Source organism: Lactuca virosa, chromosome 8, assembly GCF_052849685.1.
Source record: "Lactuca virosa cultivar CGN04683 chromosome 8, Lactuca_virosa_CGN04683_v6, whole genome shotgun sequence".
NCBI classification, from domain to species: Eukaryota; Viridiplantae; Streptophyta; class Magnoliopsida; order Asterales; family Asteraceae; genus Lactuca; species Lactuca virosa.
The window spans coordinates 220,325,672-220,348,217 of NC_136433.1; the positions used below are offsets into that span (position 1 = coordinate 220,325,672).

The 22,546-nt window shown below is 35.4% G+C and overlaps 1 long non-coding RNA gene across 3 annotated transcripts; it reads right to left on the reverse strand.

Annotated features, from left to right (window-relative positions):
• Positions 1 to 3,517: 3,517 nt before the first annotated feature.
• Positions 3,518 to 7,336, reverse strand: LOC145133550 (uncharacterized). 3 transcript variants are annotated; one of them, XR_013718615.1, is made up of 7 exons: positions 7,140 to 7,336; positions 6,669 to 6,784; positions 6,521 to 6,580; positions 6,355 to 6,441; positions 6,111 to 6,148; positions 5,408 to 5,503; positions 3,518 to 4,760 (listed from the first exon to the last, which is right to left on the reverse strand). It is a non-coding gene; the product is annotated as an uncharacterized LOC145133550 (long non-coding RNA). The 3 variants fall into 3 exon arrangements; XR_013718613.1 differs by having other exon boundaries at positions 3,519 to 4,760; positions 6,355 to 6,580; XR_013718614.1 differs by lacking the exon at positions 3,518 to 4,760 and adding an exon at positions 4,888 to 5,092 and having other exon boundaries at positions 6,355 to 6,580.
• Between the last annotated feature and the right edge of the window lie 15,210 nt (positions 7,337 to 22,546).

The following is a 22,546-nucleotide window of genomic DNA, read 5'->3' on the forward strand; positions in this document are numbered from 1 at the left end:
TTTTCTATGCCAAGACAATTTCTGTAATTTTCTATCAAAACATGGACCATTTTTATAAGTTATTGGCACCATTTCATGAATTTCATCGAACCATCTCACAGTTTTCAATAAACTTATGTGTCTGTTTCTTAAAAATTTATAGAATGCCTTGGACATGTGTGCTAAACATCCACACGTGAATGATGCATGATGAAATCAACATTTAGAAAGTTCGTTGTTCCCAAGCCGATACTAACTGAGGTCTTGTACACAAGAGGTCCCAAGGCCAAAAATATCTTTCACCAACTGGGATGGTATTACATTGGAAAATAGTATTGAGAATTGCAAACCGCAATGTCTACAACACAAGGTGACCGAGTGTAATTATTCTTCAAATAAGTTGAAGACTCATATATGTTGTTCTAATAACTATGTTTACAAACAGGTGCTAACGATGTTGTGCTTTGGAATCCCAAGGAAAGCACAAGCGAACAATGAAGCTAAAGACTTGGTAATAAATGTGATGACGATATTCGAAGCAATGAGGACCGGAGGTCCAAACGAGGATGAGAACGGATCAGAAAGTGATATCCAGGTAAACTTGGATCCAACAAATAAAGTAAAATGGGACGAGATCAAACTCCCTTGAGACACTGATGGGCAAATACGAGTTCGTCCATAAGACTAAGCTTAAGAAGGTGAGCTCAAATATAACCTAAAATCATGGCTTAATTAGGTTATAAAAAGAGAAATATGTATAACATAATTTTTTTTATAATTATGCAGGATGTCAAGTATGGAGCTTTTGAAAAAAATTACTCAATATTAGACGTGACCCTGTTTCCTGCTTTGTTGATGTTCGGGGAAAGCTTTTGAGACTCACAATATTGATGATTTGATGTGCATCATGGTCACGCGGGCACTTGTTGATACGAAAATCATAAAAAGGTTTATTGAGAAAAATATGGCATAACCCTGAAATCGAGGGTGAACGTCTCGACCCCGGATGTTTCAAGGATTTCTTTATGATAATACTATCGTATTCAGGAGGTGATTAGGTTTGTCTAGTGGTTTCTATGATGGACATGGTTTTTAGAGGAATGAGGGAAAATAGTTTTTTAGTTGATTAGAATACTAAAGAATTAAATTGTATTATTTTCTTTTGATAAAATTTATTATATGTTTGAAGTTTTAATTTTTGTTGTTTTGACACAACAATTTTATTATTTTCATTCTATTTTTTAAGTTTAGAAACATATTCAAATATTTTTGTGAAAATATTGATCACAAAACATACCCAAATATTAATTTTCATCCTGTTCTTTTAAAATTAATGTTTTTTGTGATCAATATTTTCACAAAAAGATTTAGATATGCTTCTAAACCTAAAACATAGGATGAAAATGATGAAATTGTTTTGTCAATAAAAGATTTAGATATGCTTCTAAACCTAAAACATAGGATGAAAATGATGAAATTGTTTTGTCAATGCAACAAAATTAAAACTTCAAACCTACAATAAATTTTGTCAAAAAAAATAATACAATTTAATTTTTTTATTATTATAATCAACCAAAAAACTGTTTTCCATCATTCCTCTAAAAACCATGTCTATCATAGAAACCACTAGACAAACCTAATCACCTCCTGAGTATGATAACAACAGAAGGAAATCTTTGAATCATCCGGGCCCAAGAAGATCAACCATCAATTTCACGGTTGGCCATATTTTTTTAAAAAAAAACATTTTTTTATCATTTTCATATCAACAAGTGTCCGCGTGACGATCACGCGCATCAAATCTTATGTTTTGTTGGTCTCAAAAGCTTTCCCCAAAACATCAACAAAGTACGAAACAAGATCCCGCCTAATTTTGAGTATTTTTTTTCAAAAACCCCATAGTTGACAACCTCCATAATTATACAAAATTATATTACACAAATTTCTCTTTTTATAACCTAATAATGCCAAAATTTTAGGTTATATTTGAACTCACCTTCTCAAGATTAGTCTTATGGACGAACTCGTATTTGTCCATCAGTGTCTCAAAGGAGTCTGACTCGTCCCATTTTACTTCATCCGTTGGATCCATGTTTACCTGGATGTCACTTTCTGATCCGTTCTCATCCTCCTTTGGACCTCCGATCCTCATTGCTTTGAATATATCATCGCATTTACTACCAAGTCTTTAGCTTCATTGTCAGTTTGTGCTTTCCTTGGGATTCCAAAGCACAACACCCTTAGCACCTGTTTGTAAACATAGTTACTAGAACAACATATATATATGAGTCTTTAACTAATTTGAAGAATAATTACACTTGATCACCTTGTGTTCTAGAAGTTGCAGTTTGCAATTCTCAATATTATTTTCCAATGTAATACATACCAATTGGTGAAAGATATTTCTAACCCCTAGGGTCTCTTGTGCACAAGACCTCAATTAGTATCCGCTTAGGAACAACAAAGTTTTTGAATGCTGATTTCATCATTAATGCATCATTCACATGTGGATGTTTGGCCACATGTCCCATGCATTCTGTAATTTTTTTAGTTTTTTAAGAAACAAACACATAAGTTTACTGAAAATTGTGAGAAGGTTCACTGAAATTCGTGAAATGGTCCCTATAACTTACAAAAATGGTCCATGATTTATTAGAAAATTACATAAATGGTCTCAACATAGAAAACAAATTACAAAAGCGGATTATGTAATTTAAATAAAAGATCTCTATGCAAATTTTTTTTTCCAAAATTAGTCCCTGCCTATTAGCAAATTTACTGAAACGGATCTTATGTTTTATAAAGTTACAGAAATGGTCCGTGTATTTCATAAAATTACATAAATATTGTCTTCTTTTCACAACATTAGAAAAATAGTTCCTGCCTAAACGATAAAAGTACATAAACTGTCCTTACGTTTCACAAAGTTATAGAAATATCATTGTCTAATAGTAAATTTAACATTCCATTAGTTTTTAACAAAAGATATATAACTTATTGGATATAGGTATATTTACATTTTTTATTTTATTTTTTAAACAAAAGATATTCAACTTGTTTTTAACAAAAGATATTGGAAATTTTCTCTTACAATATTACATATTTTATTTATTATAATTACATATTTACAAAGTCTAATCAACCTAATATGTACGTTGTTTTGCGGTTTAAAATTAAAACCACAAAACACACTACAAATACGGTTTTAGCTTTTTGAAAACTACTTAGTGCAACTTAACAAAATTATAAACCGCAAAACATATAACAAAAATGCATGTGGTTTGTATAGTTTGATAAACAACAATAGATCCGATCAATAACTAATTTTGGATTAAATTGTTATTATATGAGCTTAATTTATTTATGTTTTGATATAATATAATAAAAATAAAATTCTAAGTAGACATCAAATACAGTGGATTACTAATAAATTATATCTTTATAGTAGAATGATTATGACTTCAAAAACTAGTTTAACCATTTAAATTGTATTTTTAACCAATATTTTTATTACATGTAATATATTGTTGAGGTTATTATAATTTTTTGTATGAATATGTCAAATAAATGCATTACTACATTATTTCCATAGTAGGAAATAAATAGTCATTTTAGCTAGTAATTGTGTACCAGTAGTTGATTTGCAAAGTAAATACATAAGAGATGAAATACATTTATGTTATTCATCTGTTATGCAAGTCGAAATCATTACCCCTTAATTTTGATGATAAAAAGCCGGTTAAAGTTGGAATTGGGTTAATGGATTTTTTTCTAAATAAATTTAATAAAATAACCATTTCCAAACCCTAAATTCATCCTACATCGTTACAATCGATGTATATGATTAGGATTTGAAGCAGAAAACGGAGCTTACGTGAAATTTATCAATGCATTCGTTCGGTGTTGTAATCCCCCAGGGTTTGTAGCGTTTCGCGCCTTGGTATCGGGAGTTGATGCGCAAAATTTTCTCAAACTTTCTATCTTCACCGAGGTAAACGTCTCCATCACGGAATGCTTTTTAGCTTCGAATCTGCATCATCAATAATGTTGTTAATCACGATGAAATTATCAAACAAAAGCAAAACTCTATTCAAATCAAACCTGAAATTAGGGTTTTTTTTTTGCTGTTGAAATGCCATAGACGGCTGCTTGACGGAGAGAAAAAATATCAGTATGTGTGTAGTGTGTGTACTGTGTAATCGCTGTGAGTATTAAAATATTGTTATTCTTATTTTAATTTGAAGGAAAGAAATTAATCGCCTACAAATGCGACTCATTGTAGCTTTCTGGCACAATCGGGCCAATTTGACGATTAAAAAAAACAATAAATAAACAAATAATAATTTTAAAATCTATTTTCTTTTTATATTATATTATTGGAAAATATGTTTTACGTATATTATTATATATTTTAACTAGGAAAGAAGCCCGGGCTTCACTTCGAGACGTTTTTTTCTTACCAGGACAGTACTTTGAAAAACCCATAGCTTTGTTCTTTTTTATTTGGTCATTTTCAAAATCATATTAGTATGTGCTAAACTGTTATATTACGAATCTAATAATTGCAGTGAATTATTTGTGTATTTGGAGATTTTTGTGTATCTGTTAAAAAAATATAGTTTTTCGGTCATTAGTTTGCTCATTACTCATGTAAATATTATTATGAGTAATTACCAATTTAAAAATATATTTACATTCTGATAAACACACATGTAGACCTCTTCCTTCTTCCTGAAATTGGCTTCCCTAACTTGCAGTTTTCTTTGTTTCTTCTTGAACTCCTTCAAAAATAACCATAAAAAACCAACAATTGTTATTAAAATAAAAAGAAGCCACAATACTTTAGAAATAAACATATAAAAATAAACATATAAAGAGCACCTATAATCAAAATTATAGGTGGGTGGTGATTAAACAGAGGAGGGAACAATGATCTAAGTAAGCGCTATTTTTTTTTCAAGGACTAAAATCAAAATACAATCTTCAATGTTTGCCTACTCTAAAAGAAAGAAAAGTAAGAGTATTTAAGTTAATTGAAGTAATAGAGGCTCAGAATAGTTTTAAATGATGCCTCTGAAACTTCAGTTTTTGCCAATATGGCATTTCTCTCTTCCTGTGACATAAAAGATTTTAAAAAGAAGTGAATGTGTATTGAAACCGCCTTTTTTTCCCTTCAAAATACATTGCTATTTACTGTATTTACCACCTAAATATGAAAAATGAATCTAATGGCAATGTACTTCGGTTTTTGGTAAAAAAATAAAAAAAAATTGAAGAAAAACAGAAAAAAAAATGTGTAAATTCAAACTACATTGCTATTTACTGCATTTACTACCTAAATATGAGAAAACGAAACAAATAGCAATGTACTTTGGATTTTAGTAAAAAAATAAAAACAAATTGCAAAAATTTGAGTTTGTAAGATGACCTTATTGTAACAATATTTAAAACTTCTGACTATTGGTATCTGCATAAAAGCTTCTTTCCAAGCTCCACCTCTCAACTCAAACCGAATTTATGAAGCCTGAGAAACGTAAAAAGGACTATGATATACATTGCAAATTTACTTTTTTGCCCATTTGCAAAACTAAATACATTAAAGAAACTCGATTTAAAGGAGAAGCAAGTATATGTGCAATGTGTTTGGCTAAGATTAGATCGGTCATAACAAATGATGCATGCCATCCATGTTTAAAGCCAAAAACTTCTAGAAGACCATCATCTGCTTTACCCTCAACAAAAACTTTCTACAAATGGGTTATTAACAGTAAATTAATTGGGTTATTTGGTAATCTTTAATGTAAAAACACAAAAAGCAATAGAAATTCAATAAATAATAAGTTATGCGTTCAAAATGTAAAAAAAAAAAAAAAAAAAAAAAAAAAAAATCTAAATTTTAGGTTATAATTTTGAAACGTCACCCTTTTTCAAAAGTATCATTTGCTGGTCCTAATAGTGGTGGAAAGTAATACTCATAACCAAATTTGTATCATTAAAATGGCACATTTTATAATCCTTTTGTTGCCCTCAACTGTTAAATATCAAGAAGTTTTGTTCATTTGTTTGCAAATCACTATAGCAAATGTGATTGAAATATAAATTAACAAAGTGGTAGAAAAAAATGAACTCACCTGCCATATGAACACCTTCAGTCAATAACTGTAAATACCTAAAAAAAAAGACAATAAAAGTTTGATAAGGTTTTGTAAAATGTATACTATAAAATAGGCATTTTTCTACAATCAAGAAATGGAAAATGCAAAAAAGAAAAAAACTAGAAGCAAAGAAAGATGATCATATTGATGATATATCAGCATTTTGCAGAGCTTCTTATAGTTGGATGTTTTAATTAAAATGTTACACATACAGACTTACTGTGGGTCTAGTGATCAGTTTTTCATTCCTGTTTCGTGAAACAAACATTGCAATGGATGTAGTTATAATGATATTCATGCCAAACATCTGTAAGATACAAAGATAGAAACAATTACAATTTACAATCTATTCATAAAAATAACAAAAAAGAATCAGCCCAAACTACCCGATTTGCCCCTGTAGTTACCATCACTGAGGATTTTGTTAACTTATTTTCTTCACGCAACTGTAAATAAATGAAGTTATTAGAATATATTCATATGAATGTAAATATAAAATATGTAATGATTTAATTATATGGTGTTTAAGAAGACCTTTTTAGTTAATGCCTCTCGAAGCTCAGGAAGACCTTCATCTGCACCATATTGACTAATTTAAGGCTCCCATACAAGCTCTTTCTCTTTGCTCGGAGAAGTCTATATGTATTCACCTGTGATAAAACCACAAAAACTGTAAATTGTCACCATTTGTCCCATACTTGGCTTAATCCGCCAAAAGGCCTAAATATGAAGATAATTGAGTTTAAGCCCTTGTACACTTTTCCGAGTTATATTAGCGAAGCAAAGTTGTTTCATTTTTATAATTCAAAACTCAATTAACGGCATGCGGAGCATGGGTTTCTCCTAGTTACTATCAATATTATTATTATTATTATTATGTCTAATAAAATTGTGGTTTTTATTTATTTTTTTATTTTATATTATGCAATTTTTTTAAGATACTGTTTACTTTGACTCTGGCTCCGCCACTATGCTAGAGGTGAGAGAGAGGAAGCTTGCACATACCTTGTAATGGATTGGACAGCTGAAGAAAGGAGCCTAGCAGCCTTCTTTTTCCCCTAAAACCCTAACCGGGAACCTTCTTTTTCTCCCTCGTTTTCTTCCAGATCGGATGCTTTTAAGATAGAGGTTGTGATGTGTTGAGGCTAGGATCAATTCTCTTTCTATTAAATCACAAGTCGCAGACCTAAATCAAGAAAAACGACGTCCTATAGCTTCAGAAATTAAGAGACCACACAGATCACGTGATAGTGATATCATGGTTTGTTGTCCCTCACGTTTTGTCATTATGTAGCATTACACCCCCAAACCCATTTTATTTTAAAAATATGATACTTCTCAGAATTACAACTTAGCCCCCTGGCGTTTTATATTCCCTTACTTTAATTTTGATAAATTTTATTATCTTAGAACATTTCAAAATTATTTAAATATGTTAAATTAAATTTAAAATCACAATTAAATCCTTTTAATTAATTAAATCTAATTAATCCCTTTTTAAGTGATTTAATTCCTTAAATATTATGGTATTACATTTTGATCATTTACTACATAAAACTAAATATTTGTGACAGTTTTTTAAATTCATAAATTTTAAAACTCCTTATCCCGATGTGCAGGTGTTACACAAAACCTCAATTAGTATCCGTCTAGGCGTAATCAAATTGCATTTAAATGAGTTAGTATCAGTCTAGGCGTAATCACATTGCATTTAAATGATGATACAATAAGTAATGCATTATCAACGTTTGGATGTTTGGCCCACATATCTAAGGTGTTTTCTAAATTTTAAGAAAAAGACACAAAAGTTTATTGAAAAAGGTAAGAGTGTTCAATGAAATTTGTGAACAGAATCGGTTTATATAGGTGTAAGGACCTTATTTTAAAACCAAACACAATCCCCGTCAAGATTATCATCCAAGAAACACCCATTTTGATGAGAAGCGAGAACAAGATGCTTAAACTGGAATAAGTTAACGAAATTCTGCTATATAAGTTCGACTATATTAACGAATTTAAACCATAAACTTCTAAAAACTATATTTTACAACATTGTTACGATCGATTATATATGATTATGATGTGAAGGCAGAAAATGGAGATAAAAAAGAATGACCGACGTGAAACTGGATAAACGATAAATGTATTTTTATAGTGTCATAATATGTTATGGTTTTGTAGTGGTTAATGTCGTCAACAGTTGTGCTATGGTGATTAGATGTGTGAAATCTTCTTAAACCATTTATCTTCATCTCAGTGAAGATCTCCAACAAAAAACACTTTAACTTCGAACGAAGCATCAGATGGTATTATTAAATGATGGTCAAATTATTATATAAAACCATGACTCAATTAAAATAAAACCTTAAACAAAGATTTTTATTTTCGTTGAAACGTTATTTATGTGAAAGAGAGAGAGAGATTATGTGTGTGTGAGAGAGAGAGAGAGAGTGTGTGTGTGTGTGTGTGAGAGAGAGAGAGAGAGAGTGTGTGTGTGTGTGTGTGTGTAAGGGAGGAAGGAGTCGTTTCCCTCCTCCCGCCGAAACCACTAAACCCTAGGCGGAGGTTATCGAACCCGTCCAACCCCAAAACCACCGACCCCATCTTCTTCAACTTTTCGTCTTTGAGTTGTCTCCCGAGCAGGTTCCTCAAACCGCTAAACCCCTCTTTTTCTCTCTCTCCTCCAACCCGCTGTGACTCCATCCTGCCTAATGGCCAATGTGATGTGTGTCGAATGGCTCCAAATTTGTAACAATACTAACTATGGTTTAAAACTTTTAACCATAGTGAAAACACACACACACACACATATATATATATACACACACACACACACACACACACACACACACACATACACTAGTGGTTTATTCGCGCAAAGCAGAGGCCGCAAATAACTCTTTTCGACTAATAGTATTATTATAGAGATGAGGTATCCAATCAAAGTGGAAGGTGCATGTAATGCGGCAGACACAGAAAATAGTTTCATTTTGAAGATTAGTTTCCTTTAGGAAAATAATTTTCTTTCGAAAACATGTCATATTCTAAAGAACACATAATGTAGATAATGTAATAGTCAAGGTCAACCATTGTAACCTATTTTGAAGTAATAAAGATGAATTACTTGAATACTATGTGACTTATTTGATTTTATGTGCTTATATACTTGTTTGTAAAGACATAATAAAAATAAGCGTAAAAAATAAAATGTTAGATAAACCCGATATCTATAAATAACATTGTAGTGGTCGTGACAAGGATTCCGGAGATATAAAGAACGCCGAAATCCGAGTTATAACGAAGAAGTTATGATCTGTCGAACTTTCGCGACAGAACCGGCACGACACTGCGTGACATAAAAAGTGAGTTTACGATAAAGTGCTTTTTAGCATTAGCGATCTAAATGAAAGTCGTAGCAAACGTTAAACCAAGAGCATGCGTAAAAAGAACGCCCAAATCTGACTTCGTATGCAGAAGTTATTATTTTCTAAGTTTCAGCGTAGCAGTGTGCAGCCCGGAGTTCGAATAGTAGATCGACCAATTTATAGCCGACACAACCTATACGAAAATCGAAGGTCTCATTAATAGTAGCCTAACAGTGAAAATACAGACGAAAACGGACGTCGAATGAAGAAGTTATGAATTTTTAACGGACTTTCCTGTCCCGCCTGTTAAAAATATAACTTTAAAAACAAATTTGAAATTAGCCAACGAAGTCTAAACGAAAGTGGTAGAGTACGGTCCCACCTATGCGTGGATATAAAGAACATCGAAAACGGAGCTTGTATGCGAAAGTTATGAATTTTAGAAGTCGAGATGAGAAAATGTGAGCTGATGCGAGGGGTACGCCCGACATACCTTCGGACACCCTACGTACGAAGATGGTACGCTGTGCGGTCTCTTTCTTCTGCTGTCCGAAATGAGCCACGAAGCCCCAGCCATTGTCCGACACCTGCCCTTACGCCCCGCGTAGATCCGAAGAACGCCCCGCGTAATGAGAGGTCTCGCACCTATAAATAGATGTGTGATGGCAGCCTTCAAACTCACACTTTTCATCATCTCTTTCTCTCTCTACATGTCATATTCTAAAGAACACATAATGTAGATAATGTAATAGTCAAGGTCAACCATTGTAACCTATTTTGAAGTAATAAAGATGAATTACTTGAATACTATGTGACTTATTTGATTTTATGTGCTTATATACTTGTTTGTAAAGACATAATAAAAATAAGCGTAAAAAATAAAATGTTAGATAAACCCGATATCTATAAATGACATTGTAGTGGTCGTGACAAGGATTCCGGAGATATAAAGAACGCCGAAATCCGAGTTATAACGAAGAAGTTATGATCTGTTGAACTTTCGCGACAGAACCGGCACGACACTGCGTGACATAAAAAGTGAGTTTACGATAAAGTGCTTTTTAGCATTAGCGATCTAAATGAAAGTCGTAGCAAACGTTAAACCGAGAGCATGCGTAAAAAGAACGCCCAAATCTGACTTCGTATGCAGAAGTTATTATTTTCTAAGTTTCAGCGTAGCAGTGTGCAGCCCAGAGTTCGAATAGTAGATCGACCAATTTATAGCCGACACAACCTATACGAAAATCGAAGGTCTCATTAATAGTAGCCTAACAGTGAAAATACAGACGAAAACGGACGTCGAATGAAGAAGTTATGAATTTTTAACGGACTTTCCTGTCCCGCCTGTTAAAAATATAACTTTAAAAACAAATTTGAAATTAGCCAACGAAGTCTAAACGAAAGTGGTAGAGTACGGTCCCACCTATGCGTGGATATAAAGAACATCGAAAACGGAGCTTGTATGCGAAAGTTATGAATTTTAGAAGTCGAGATGAGAAAATGTGAGCTGATGCGAGGGGTACGCCCGACATACCTTCGGACACCCTACGTACGAAGATGGTACGTTGTGCGGTCTCTTTCTTCTGCTGTCCGAAATGAGCCACGAAGCCCCAGCCATTGTCCGACACCTGCCCTTACGCCCCGCGTAGATCCGAAGAACGCCCCGCGTAATGAGAGGTCTCGCACCTATAAATAGATGTGTGATGGCAGCCTTCAAACTCACACTTTTCATCATCTCTTTCTCTCTCTACTGTCTCTCTCTCTAAACCCCCCCCCCCCCCCCCCCCCAAACACCCCCCCCCCCCATGGCTAGGGAACCTCCCTAGCACTAGAAGGAAGCCCCGGAGCGCCCGACGGCTATGAGAAAAAGAGCTTTTCGGCTCAGAAGCTCTGCTCCAGCGGAGCCCGGTTTTTTACAAAACCCGCTGTAAGTGAGATACGCCTACCCTATTTTAAATATATCTTATATTTAGTTATAGTAATGTTATTAGGAACTTATAATAAATATTTGAGAAATTATTATGACTTATATAAGTGTCGTTATAATGCCTTTTTAATTACTCGCGATACGGGGAATCCGGTTTGAAGGGTCGCTTGGGTTGTTGGATTTCAGAAGTGCTATTATGCCAAAATGGTCCTACCCTCCAGTGTTTCATGTATGGCCCCTATCTGTACATAGTAGTTGAAAAGTATTGTTTAACGCTTATATAATAATAATAATAACAAGACTAATAATTAGTCTCGATGAATATTAGACTAAACTCTAGTGGTAATAATACTAGGTTTCGTCAAAGGAAAATTTTTTAAGAAGCGAAGCGCTGTTTGAGTTCAGAATCACCACCTTAACAAGTTAGTGCATAGTGAATTTCATATTACACATAGATATGAAGTATTTTATATAAATTATGTGCTGTGTGTACATATTATCTGAATACTTGCTGTCTATGTTGGATAAACAATTTTGTACATGTTTTAAATGATTTAAACTGTATATGTATTTTATATCTACAAAATGTGTTGGGTAAAACATGGGTAGATGTAATAGTTGGTGTGTGATGAAATAAAATGATGAGAGGCCTCGATGTTGACGTTGATCCAGTCATCTAGCGGAGTATGGATGACGACCATAGACTTTTCTAGACAGTCCAGTGGAACGCTAGCAGGCTCGCAACCTGTAGGTGTTTGTGAACGATGTGTTCACTGGTGTACTCCATCCCCCTCATGGTTTCCTTGAGGACACTCATTGTTGAAGAACCCCCTTAGTAGTGGTGTCCATCCCGATGATAATCCTTAGACTATGTCCCTTAAGATTAGGGGTGTCCAAAAAACCGCACAAACCGCCCGCACCGCACCAAACCGCACCGCATAATGCGGTTTAGAATTTCGTGGTGCGGTTTGCGGTTCATCATTTTATCAAACCGCACTATGCAGTGTGGTTTGCGGTTTGTATTTATAAAACCGCGGTTCAAACCGCACCGCACCGCATGTTATATATATACTTTTTTTCTTTACTTTATTATAATTTCAAATCACGATTTAGAAACGATGTATTTAAATATATTTCTTACAATAACCAAATATCTATAACGTAACATTAAATCACTATTAGATGAAGATCCCACAGTTTACAAGAATATAGCAACTATAACGGCAATATAGAGCAATAACAATGACACTTACAAAACTATACTAGCATGAATCACAATTTATTAAAAACGATTTAACTTGAAAATTGTATTTGTTTTTATAAAATGAAAGCAATCAATTTTTTTAACCGGGTCAGTTTTTTGGTTTTTTGATAGATTTAATGTTGAACAACTCATTAAACCGCACAAACCGCAACCAAACCGCATAAACCGCCCGCAACAAACCGCACCGCATAACGCGGTTTTGAACATCTGTGGTGCGGTTTGCGGTTTCTAAAATATTCAAACCGCATATGCGGTGCGGTTTGCGGTTTTGACTCTAAACCGCACCAAACCGCACCGCGCACACCCCTACTTAAGATAGGTGTTTTAGGGACGTAACGTGAGGATAACGGGAACGGGTAATCGGGTTATTGTTGGTTGATGAAATTAATAAACTTATTTATTATGAGTTGCTACCGGCATAACGAGAGGAGAGAGATGGAAAAGACTTGTTGTGATTGGTTCTCAATGCTTTGACCGGATTGTGATCTCATTTGATCTAGAAAATCCTCCACCTTAATTTAAATAATAATAAAAAATTTACCTAAAATTTTAACAATTAAACCATTAAAAATTAAACTACATTCTCAACATTTCACATCCACAACCTATCATTTTTTCTCTCACAAATTGGATATTTCTTATATAAAACAATGTTGTCATCATCGTCGTCATCTTCATTGGAAGATGTTTTTGATAGTGTGATACAGTTTGTCGTCTCAATACGTAATAGGCTAGAACAACATCTTAACAACATTGAATCGAGCAATGTGCAACGTAAACGGATAAGATATATCCAAAGACACCGTCAGGCAGCCCACCAACGTCTCATGCATGATTATTTTAACGAACATGCTCTCTTTCAAGGATATTATTTTCGCTGACGGTTCCGGATGCATAAAGATTTGTTTATGCATATTGTAAAAGGTGTGAGTTCAGTGTCTGGGCCTGGACTCAAGAAGTGCGTTAGGCTTTGAACCAATTCAAAAATATATTGTTGTATTTCGTATGTTAGGAGTGTTATCACTCCCTATGAAATGCTAAGATTTAGGTGCAAAAACAAAAAGATGACATGGCAAGCAAAAAATGATATAGCAAAGTGTTAAGAGTGTTACCACTCCCTCTACCCTTATGAACAGCAGTGGTATGCAGTCTTGGCTAACCCGCCCTTACTTTAACTTTTTGGTTTCTCTTAGTTATTGAAGTACATATATTAACATATTGTTGAAATCATTTTAGTTTTAAGGGTTTAGGTTATATTTGGTCACTTAACTTTTGGATTTATACTCATTTGGTCATCTACTTCGTTTATGTTTTAAAAGGTCACTTAACTTTTAAATTTTGTCTAAAATGGTCACTATGCCCAACAATAAGAGGTTCCACATCTTTTTTTTTTGTTTATGATGTCTAAGGTCATCAAACTTTTTTTTTTGCTATTTTAGGGAAATGGACTTTTTTTGTTATAATTAGTCACTAAACTTTTGAAACTGTGATCATCCGGTTATATGTATTTTTTCCATAATTCATTTTTATAACTTTATTTTTTTACTTTTGGTTTTACATGTTATTTTTTATAATTTGTTTTTATAACTTCAATTTTATTATGTTTTTCCATTTTTTTTACAACTTAACTTTCTTCTCTACTTTCATGTTTTTTTCAAAATTCAATTTTACAACTTCATTTTATTTTTTTATATATTTTTTCATGATATGTTTTTAGAGCTTCATATATTTGTTTCGCCAATTAGGTGTCAATATTAAATTACATAATTATTAACCAAAGTAATAATCCTAGAATTATTTGTTTCTCACACATTCAGTAAAATTGCATAATTAACAACTTTCTTATATGAAAGTTTACATATTACAACAGTAACAACACCCCACATATTTTTCTCAAACAAAAAGATCATCATTATTTTCTCGTTTTTGTTGTTGCTTTTTTCTCTAGTACTAAGTTATCCGTTTTGTTTGGATATTGGCATTATGGATCCAAAATACCATTATCTTCGGTAAATTAGTATCCAACTTGATAACAAGAACTATGCATATTTTTAGTCATGTAATGATGATTTTTTTGTGAGAAACACATGTGAGATATTGTTACTCGTGTAAGATGTAAACCATCATATGAGAAAACTGCTAATTATGTATTGTTACCGGATGCGTGAAAAACTAATAGTTCTACGATTATCACTTGAGTTAATAATTCTAATTTACATTTAATTGGCGAAACAAATATATGAAGTTCTAAAAATATATTGTCGAAAAACATTTAAAAACAAAGAAAAAATAAATTGTAAAATGGATTTTGAAAGAAAAACATGAAAACGAAGTAAAAATGTTAAGTTGTAAAAATAGATTAAGAAAAAAAACCATGAAAAACATAGTAAAAATGAAGTTATAAAAACAAATTATGAAAAAAAAAACATATAAAAATGAAAGTAAAAAAATAAAGTTATAAAAATGAATCGTGAAAAACATGTAAAAACAAAACAAAAATGAAGTTATAAAAACGAATTGTTGAAAAGAAAGTATAAAACCGAATGAGTACAATTTCAAAAGTTTATTGACTAATTATAGCCCAAAAAAGTTCAATGACAAAAAATAACCAAAAAAGGAAGTTTGGTGAGCCTAGATAGCCAAAAAAAAATATGGAATCATATTATTTCCTATCATAGTGACCATTTTGGTAAAAATTTAAAAGTTAAGTGACCTTTTAAAACTTAAAACGAATTAAGTGACCAAATGAGCACAAAACCAAAAGTTAAGTGAACAAATATGACCTAAACCCTAATTTTAACTACCCTTTGAAGGTATAAGAGGCTAAATAATTGTACAAGACGACCCCATCCATGCCGAGCATATTTTGTGAGTCTCCCCTTGTAATGGAGATTGATAGTGTCACGAGTTGCATAAAATAGTTTCTAAGATGAACTTTGTGTGGAAGATACGGCTCAAAAACACAACACATATTGGATGCTCTATGTGGAGAGGGGTCTATTATAATTACAAATCTTTTATGTTCAGTCACCGCGGTAGTTAATTTGTGTTTGGATGAAGATGTCTATGGAGTTTGATAGAGTTTATTGCGTCTGCTCCTCTTATGTCGCTTCTAAAATCCGAAAATGGAATCTGACCTATTAGAGTGGACACTATATGGAGGTGTTTGGTTCCAATGTTACCATGAAAGGTGTTGGTAAAGAAATGAAAAAGTACCTTAATCATTTTCACTTCCGGTCGGTATGTTAGGTGGCATTGAGATTGTATGACATTGCACTAATAGGGTGTAAAGGGACTGTTATGTTATGTCTCTTAAAATGCTTGTAGTAGATTTCTTGAATTCCTTTAATCTAGTGGATACATCAAAATTAACTCATGAGGTCAGGTTGTTGTGTCCTATTGTTTAGGGTCGCTCCAAGGACAAGTCAAGGACAAGTCAACCTGGCCATCGCCTAGAGCAGCAATGAGGCAGGAGGCATCAATCTTTGTCCATGTATTACAGGTATCATTTGGGCCTAAAATCAGAAGTCCAACCGAGTGCCAATCCTATTCCCACCTAATAAGGGCACGTGTATGACTGAAAACGGAAGAAATTGAAGGCAGTAATTGGAGCAGTTAAAAACGCACACCTATTCTTCTTGGCAAAAGCATTCCAATTCCTAATTTTGAGGAGTAGGAGTGAATACAAAGATAAAGATGTTATGTTAAAAAGTTGTATCAGTAATTAGTTATGTATAAAAGGTATTTTCTGCATTTTTTATGATTATCAATTTATCATTCGTGTTAAGAAGTTGTGTCAGTTAATGGTTGTGTATCTAAGCATGATGTTGCTTTTAGCAGTTGTTGATGAATTCTAGTGATCTACTTAATCTTTGGATCTCGCATATGTTTATTGAGCGTATTTATGAAGGTTGTAAACAAAGAAAGATTGAGGGCATACCAACGTGTACTTACAGAAGACTATGAGATATCGCTAGATATTAGAAGTTTCGATCATTGATGGTGATAATCACACCATTCTTCATGTTCTTTCTCAATCAATTGTATATTTTATAGCAACGGTAACAAGTATTTCATTTAGTTGTGTTTTGCAATTTCCCGTTTTTTTGCCATAGTAGGGGAAGATTTTTCTATTTTCTCTCTCTGAAATTTATGTATCTATATATTTTTGTGTATGTGTGTGTCAAATGTTTATGAAATTCAAACTATTCATGATGATGAGATTGGTGACAAGTGTTGGTAATTTTAAACTGTAAGGTGGATAGACTTTAGTTATAAATATATATTATAAAAATATATATTAACAAAGTAGTAATGTCTTTGTTAACTTCAATGTATTGTTAGTTGTTGTGAATAAGTATAATCATACTCTTTAAATTAAAGAAACAAAATCACTATGAGAAAATCTCATTATGTGCAGTTTTCATATGCACAAATGATGCTTCAATTGGTTGGTAGCATTTGAAGTTGGAATTTTCTATGCAAGGCCATGTTAGGATTTGAGGTTCTCAACATGCCAAACAACTCCATGATGGATCCTTCCAAGTTGTTCATATCAAATCAGAATGAACATTATATCTACATATTAGCTAGTTGGTTATGTTACCCATAGTAAATCCTAACTTTATGGAATTCCATGTTGCTTCAGTTTGTCAATGTACAATGTACACTTAACACAAGCTCCTTCCTACAACTAAAATTACAATAGTTGGAGGAACCACAAGAAGATCTTCATGTAAGGTTTATTTAATCTTTTTGTACAAAAGAACTTTTCTCTACTCATGAATTCAATTAAGATCGAGTGGCCCTAATTACCTTATCCTTTGAGAGGTTATTATAGCAGTAAAAATTTAGCGATTAGCTTATCCTTTGAGAGGTTATTATAGCAGTAAAAATTTAGCGGATAAATAGACATCATTCAAAGAGAGTTCCATTATAGTTTGTTTTATATACTCCTTAGAAAAATAATTACCCAACTCAATTAAAATTATTTAAATAAGTCTATGATCTATAATTCACTCCATGACCTAAGAGGGATGTTGTAATTACACCAAGAAGCTATTTAGGTAGGAAAAATGTTCGTTATTTTCAGCATCTGTGAAACTCCTAGATCCGTCAAGATTTACTGACTTATGTCAACAACATGTTAATCTCTTCTACGCTCATCTTACATTGTTAAGCATCAAGTAACCTAAAAAATATTACTAAAAACATTTAAAAAAAAGATAAAAAATACTTTTAAAAAAACACCACACAAACACATTTATGTCGCCTAAGAGACCCCCTAAAAACCAAAATCCCCCAAAAAGTGTTTTTTGTATATTTTTTCTATGCATGTGCATATGCATATAAATATTCAAATATGCATATAAGGAAATTCGTATTTTTTTCGAACGAATGTCTTTGAAACATCCCAAAAATACGGTCCAAAAATTTCGTTTAAATTTATAAATAAAACCATAGTAATCCAAATCACCTCAAAAAAACATAAGTGAAAATATTTCAAAACATCATATCAATCTCTGTATCAACATCATATCAATCTCTGTATCAACATCATATATCCAAATATCAGAGTAAATCATCTCAGGCTAAAAGTTGTGGTGTGTGCGATACAGTCATCCCGAGCTTTTCCCCTTACTAGTGGAAGTACCTGAAACCAAAACTGAAAACTGTAAGCACAAAGCTTAGTGAGTCTCCCCAAACTACCACATACCATACACATAATCACATAATAACAGATATTGGGCCTTGCCCGCTACATCGGGCCCCGCCCGGCATCAGACTGAAGTCCGACATTGGGCCCCGCCCGACATCAGACCGAAGTCCGGTATACATATAACATATCAACAAACATATAACATAAACACATAACATAAACATATAACATTCCTCGGGCTTGCCCCGACATCGGATCGAAGCCCGGAACACATAAACATAACATATAAGCTAAACATTCATCGGGCTTGCCCCGACATCGGACCAAATCCCGGAACACATAAACATAACATATAAGCTAAACATTCCTCGGGCTTGCCCCGACATCGGATCGAAGCCCGGAAAACATAAACATAACATATAAGCTAAAAATTCCTCGGGCTTGCCCCGACATCGGACCGAAGCCCGGAAAACATAAACATAAAATAAAAGCTAAACATTCCTCGGGCTTGCCCCGGCATCGGACCGAAGTCCGAAACACATAAACAAACACATGAAAGAATCACAAAGACATCAAACATACAAACATTCCTCGGGCTTGCCCTGGCATCAGACCGAAGTCCGGAAACATATAAACTACATCAGGCTAACCCTGGAAATGCTAACATACATAAACAGGCCGGTATTGGTGCCTTAGACCCGTTCCTAAGAGGAAACTCACCTCAAATGTCGAGTGAAGTAGCTGAACGTCTCTACTCCTACAACCGGCTCTACTCACGCCCTATACAAAACAACCCCTTAGATACCATTCCTTACATCAAGACCCCTTCATGGTCAACCTTGGTCAAAGTCAATGTCCAAGTCAAAGTCAACACTCAGTCAAAGTCAAAGTCAACAATCCAAGTTAACTCAACTCGTCGAGTCATCCCCCTAACTCGCCGAGTTCCCTTGCTACTCATAGTCGTGATAACATGAGCCAACTCATCGAGTCCCTTCACAGACTTATCGAGTTCTACCTTGTACATAATTGGGATAAATCGACTCAACTCGTCGAGTCCCTTACTGGACTCCCCAAGTTCCTCAGTCTGTTTGGGCATCTCAATAGATTAAGCCCCAAATCTTCAGATCTAAGCTTCATACCTCTCATATACACTAGAAATGTCCTTTTAAGGGTAAAGTTTCCAAATTTACCCATTAATACCTTTCCTTAATGGGTTTAGCTCAAAACTTAACTCCTTAGGACCTAGATCTTGGTCCACAAGCCATCCATACTCCAAACTAAAGCCTACAAACAGAGATCTAGACCCTAAACACTACATGGACACGTAAAGCTTTCACCTTTCTCTACATGCATGGCCTTTTGGAGCTTAAAAGGCCAAAAAGACACCTTATGGCTCGCATGGGGATTCCATGGTCATAAAGTTTGCACCTTTATGCCATGAAAGCCCTCTATAATCCCAGATCTGAAGGAATAATCACTTGGGACGTCCATATCCCAAAGATCAAGCTTCTTGGACCAAAAACCCAATAAAATGAAACTAAGGAGATCTAAGAAACTACTAAGCAAGTTAGAGACTTGATTACCAGAAAATGATGAGGATGAAAGGAAGTCTCTAGATCTACTATCTTCTCCTTGAATCCTCTAGCTTCTCCTCTTCTTTACAAGCAGGAACCAGGCGTTACAATTCTCCCCCACTTGTCTTAGACTTCGTCCTCGAAGTCTGCTGCGTCGGGAAACAACTTCGGGTAGTGCTCCTTCATCTCTTCCTCGGGATCCCAAGTCCACCTTGAGCCCTTGCGGTGCTGCCACTGCACCTTCACCAACACAACCCTCTTGTTCCTCAGCTCCTTTGTCTTCTTGTCGAGAATAGCTACTGGTCTCTCGATGTAGTTCAGGCTGTCATTAACCTGTATATCCTCTAAAGGCACCACTACGAAGTCATCCACTAAGCACTTCCGTAACTGGGAAACATGAAATGGGAGGATATCACTATGGATTTTATTACAAAGCTTCCCAGGACCACACGCAGGGTTGATTCGATATGGGTCATCGTGGATCGATTGACCAAGAGCGCTCACTTTATACCGATCCAGGAGAGTATCTCGGCCGAGAAATTGGGCGAGATTTACGTGCGAGAGGTAGTGGCATGTCATGGAGTGCCTGTCTCGGTGGTGTCAGACCGAGATGTCCGGTTTACTTCCAGATTTTGGAAGCGGTTTCACGACGAGATGGGTACTGTCTCCATTTCAACACCGCTTTCCACCCTCAGACGGACGGGCAGAGCGAGAGGACGATTCAGACTCTCGAGGACATGCTTCGGGCATGTGTGCTAGACTTCGGTGGCAGTTGGGATACGTATCTTCCGTTAGCGGAGTTTTCGTATAACAACAGCTACCACTCCAGTATAGACCGACCTCCCTTCAAGATGCTCTACGGGAGGAAGTGTAGGACCCCAATCTGTTGGGGTGAGGTCGGTCAGCGAGTCATGGGGAGTACAGAGGTGGTACTCAAGACTATAGAGCGGATTCAGCAAGTCCGGAGCAGGCTCCAGACTGCTCAGAGTCGGCAGAAGAGTTACGCCGACAAGCGGCGTTCGGAATTGGAGTTTGAGGTGGGCGATATGATCCTCCTGAAGGTGTCACCCTGGAAGGGTGTTATCAGATTTCGGAAGCGGGGCAAGCTGGGCCCCAGGTTCATTGGTCCGTTTAGGGTTTTGGCTCGGGTGGGTCGGGTTGCTTATCGACTAGATCTTCCAGCAGAGCTCAGCCAGATCCACAACACTTTCCATGTTTCTCAGTTGCGGAAGTGCTTGGCGGATGAGTCAGCAGTTGTGCCTTTGGAGATATTCAGGTTGATGATAGCCTGAATTACATCGAGAGACCCATTGCGGTCTCGGATCGGAAGACGAAGACCTTGAGTAACAAGGTGGTCCAGCTAGTGAAGGTGCAGTGGCAGCATCGGAAAGGTTCAGAGTGGACATGGGAGCCTGAGGCGGAGATGAGGGAGCACTATCCAGAGATGTTTTCAGAGGCAGCAGACTTCGAGGACAAAGTCTAACATAAGTGGGGGAGAACTGTAACGCCCCGTTCCTGGTACGCATTTTTAATTATTCTTCTTCTTGTTTTAGAAGCTACTCGGCGAGTCAGTAGCCCTAACTCGTCGAGTAGCAGCGGGTCTGCACGTGGTTTGAGCATGGCGACTCGACGATTCTCTTATTCCCGACTCGGCGAGTCCGCCAGTCTGGATGAAACCCTAATTCTAAGGGTTTGTACCCTATTTAAATGTCCTTATAGCCCCCATCCCAGCCCCCAACACCTCTAGAACGTTCCCCCTTGAAACCCTAACCCTCCATTGGTGATTTTGAGTGATTCCATCCTATTTTGAGTGATTTTTGTGCTTTCTTGAAGTGGTAGAGAAGAAGGAAGGAGACAAGGTTTAAAGGAGAAGAAGTAGATCCAGAAGCTAGCCCTCTTTTGCTAAACTTCCTGGTAATCAAGCTTAACACTTGACTTATAGTTTTATAGATCTCCTTTTTGTCACTGTTATGGAGTTTTGGGTCCAACAAGCTTAATCCTTAAGACCCGGTCGTCCCAAGTCGATTCACCTTCAGATCTAGGTTCTGGAATCGAGAACATGGCATGAGAATGCAAGCTTTATGGCCATGATAGCCCATGCACCCCTTTAGACTTCATTTTTGGGTCCTTTAAGCATATACTCCCATGCATGCACGTAAAGTTCGTAACTTTACGTGCTAGATCGATCTTACAAGCCCAGATCTACCTTTTGGATAAGTGTTGTACATCAGAAATCGAAATATAAGGCATGGACATTATCGACTCGACGAGTCGTTCTTGGGACTCGGCGAGTCCAGTGTATTGAGCCCCTTTCTGTTGTTGTTCAAAGGAACCCCAGTCGAGTGTTAACAAGGTCGGAAAAGTCCTGAGGAGTGCTCCGATGTATTAAGATATAGCCATAATCTAGGAATCATGGGACTCGACGAGTGCAAGAACACACTCGGCGAGTCGAAGGCAATCTCCTTACCCGCAAGAACAGACTCGACGAGTTGTTCATACAACTCGGCGAGTCGTAGTCTGGACATGTTCATATGATGGAGGTGGACTCGGCGAGTTGTTCATACAAGTCGGCGAGTCGGATGAAGATTGACTCGATGTTATTAAAGAAGGGGAACTCGTCGAG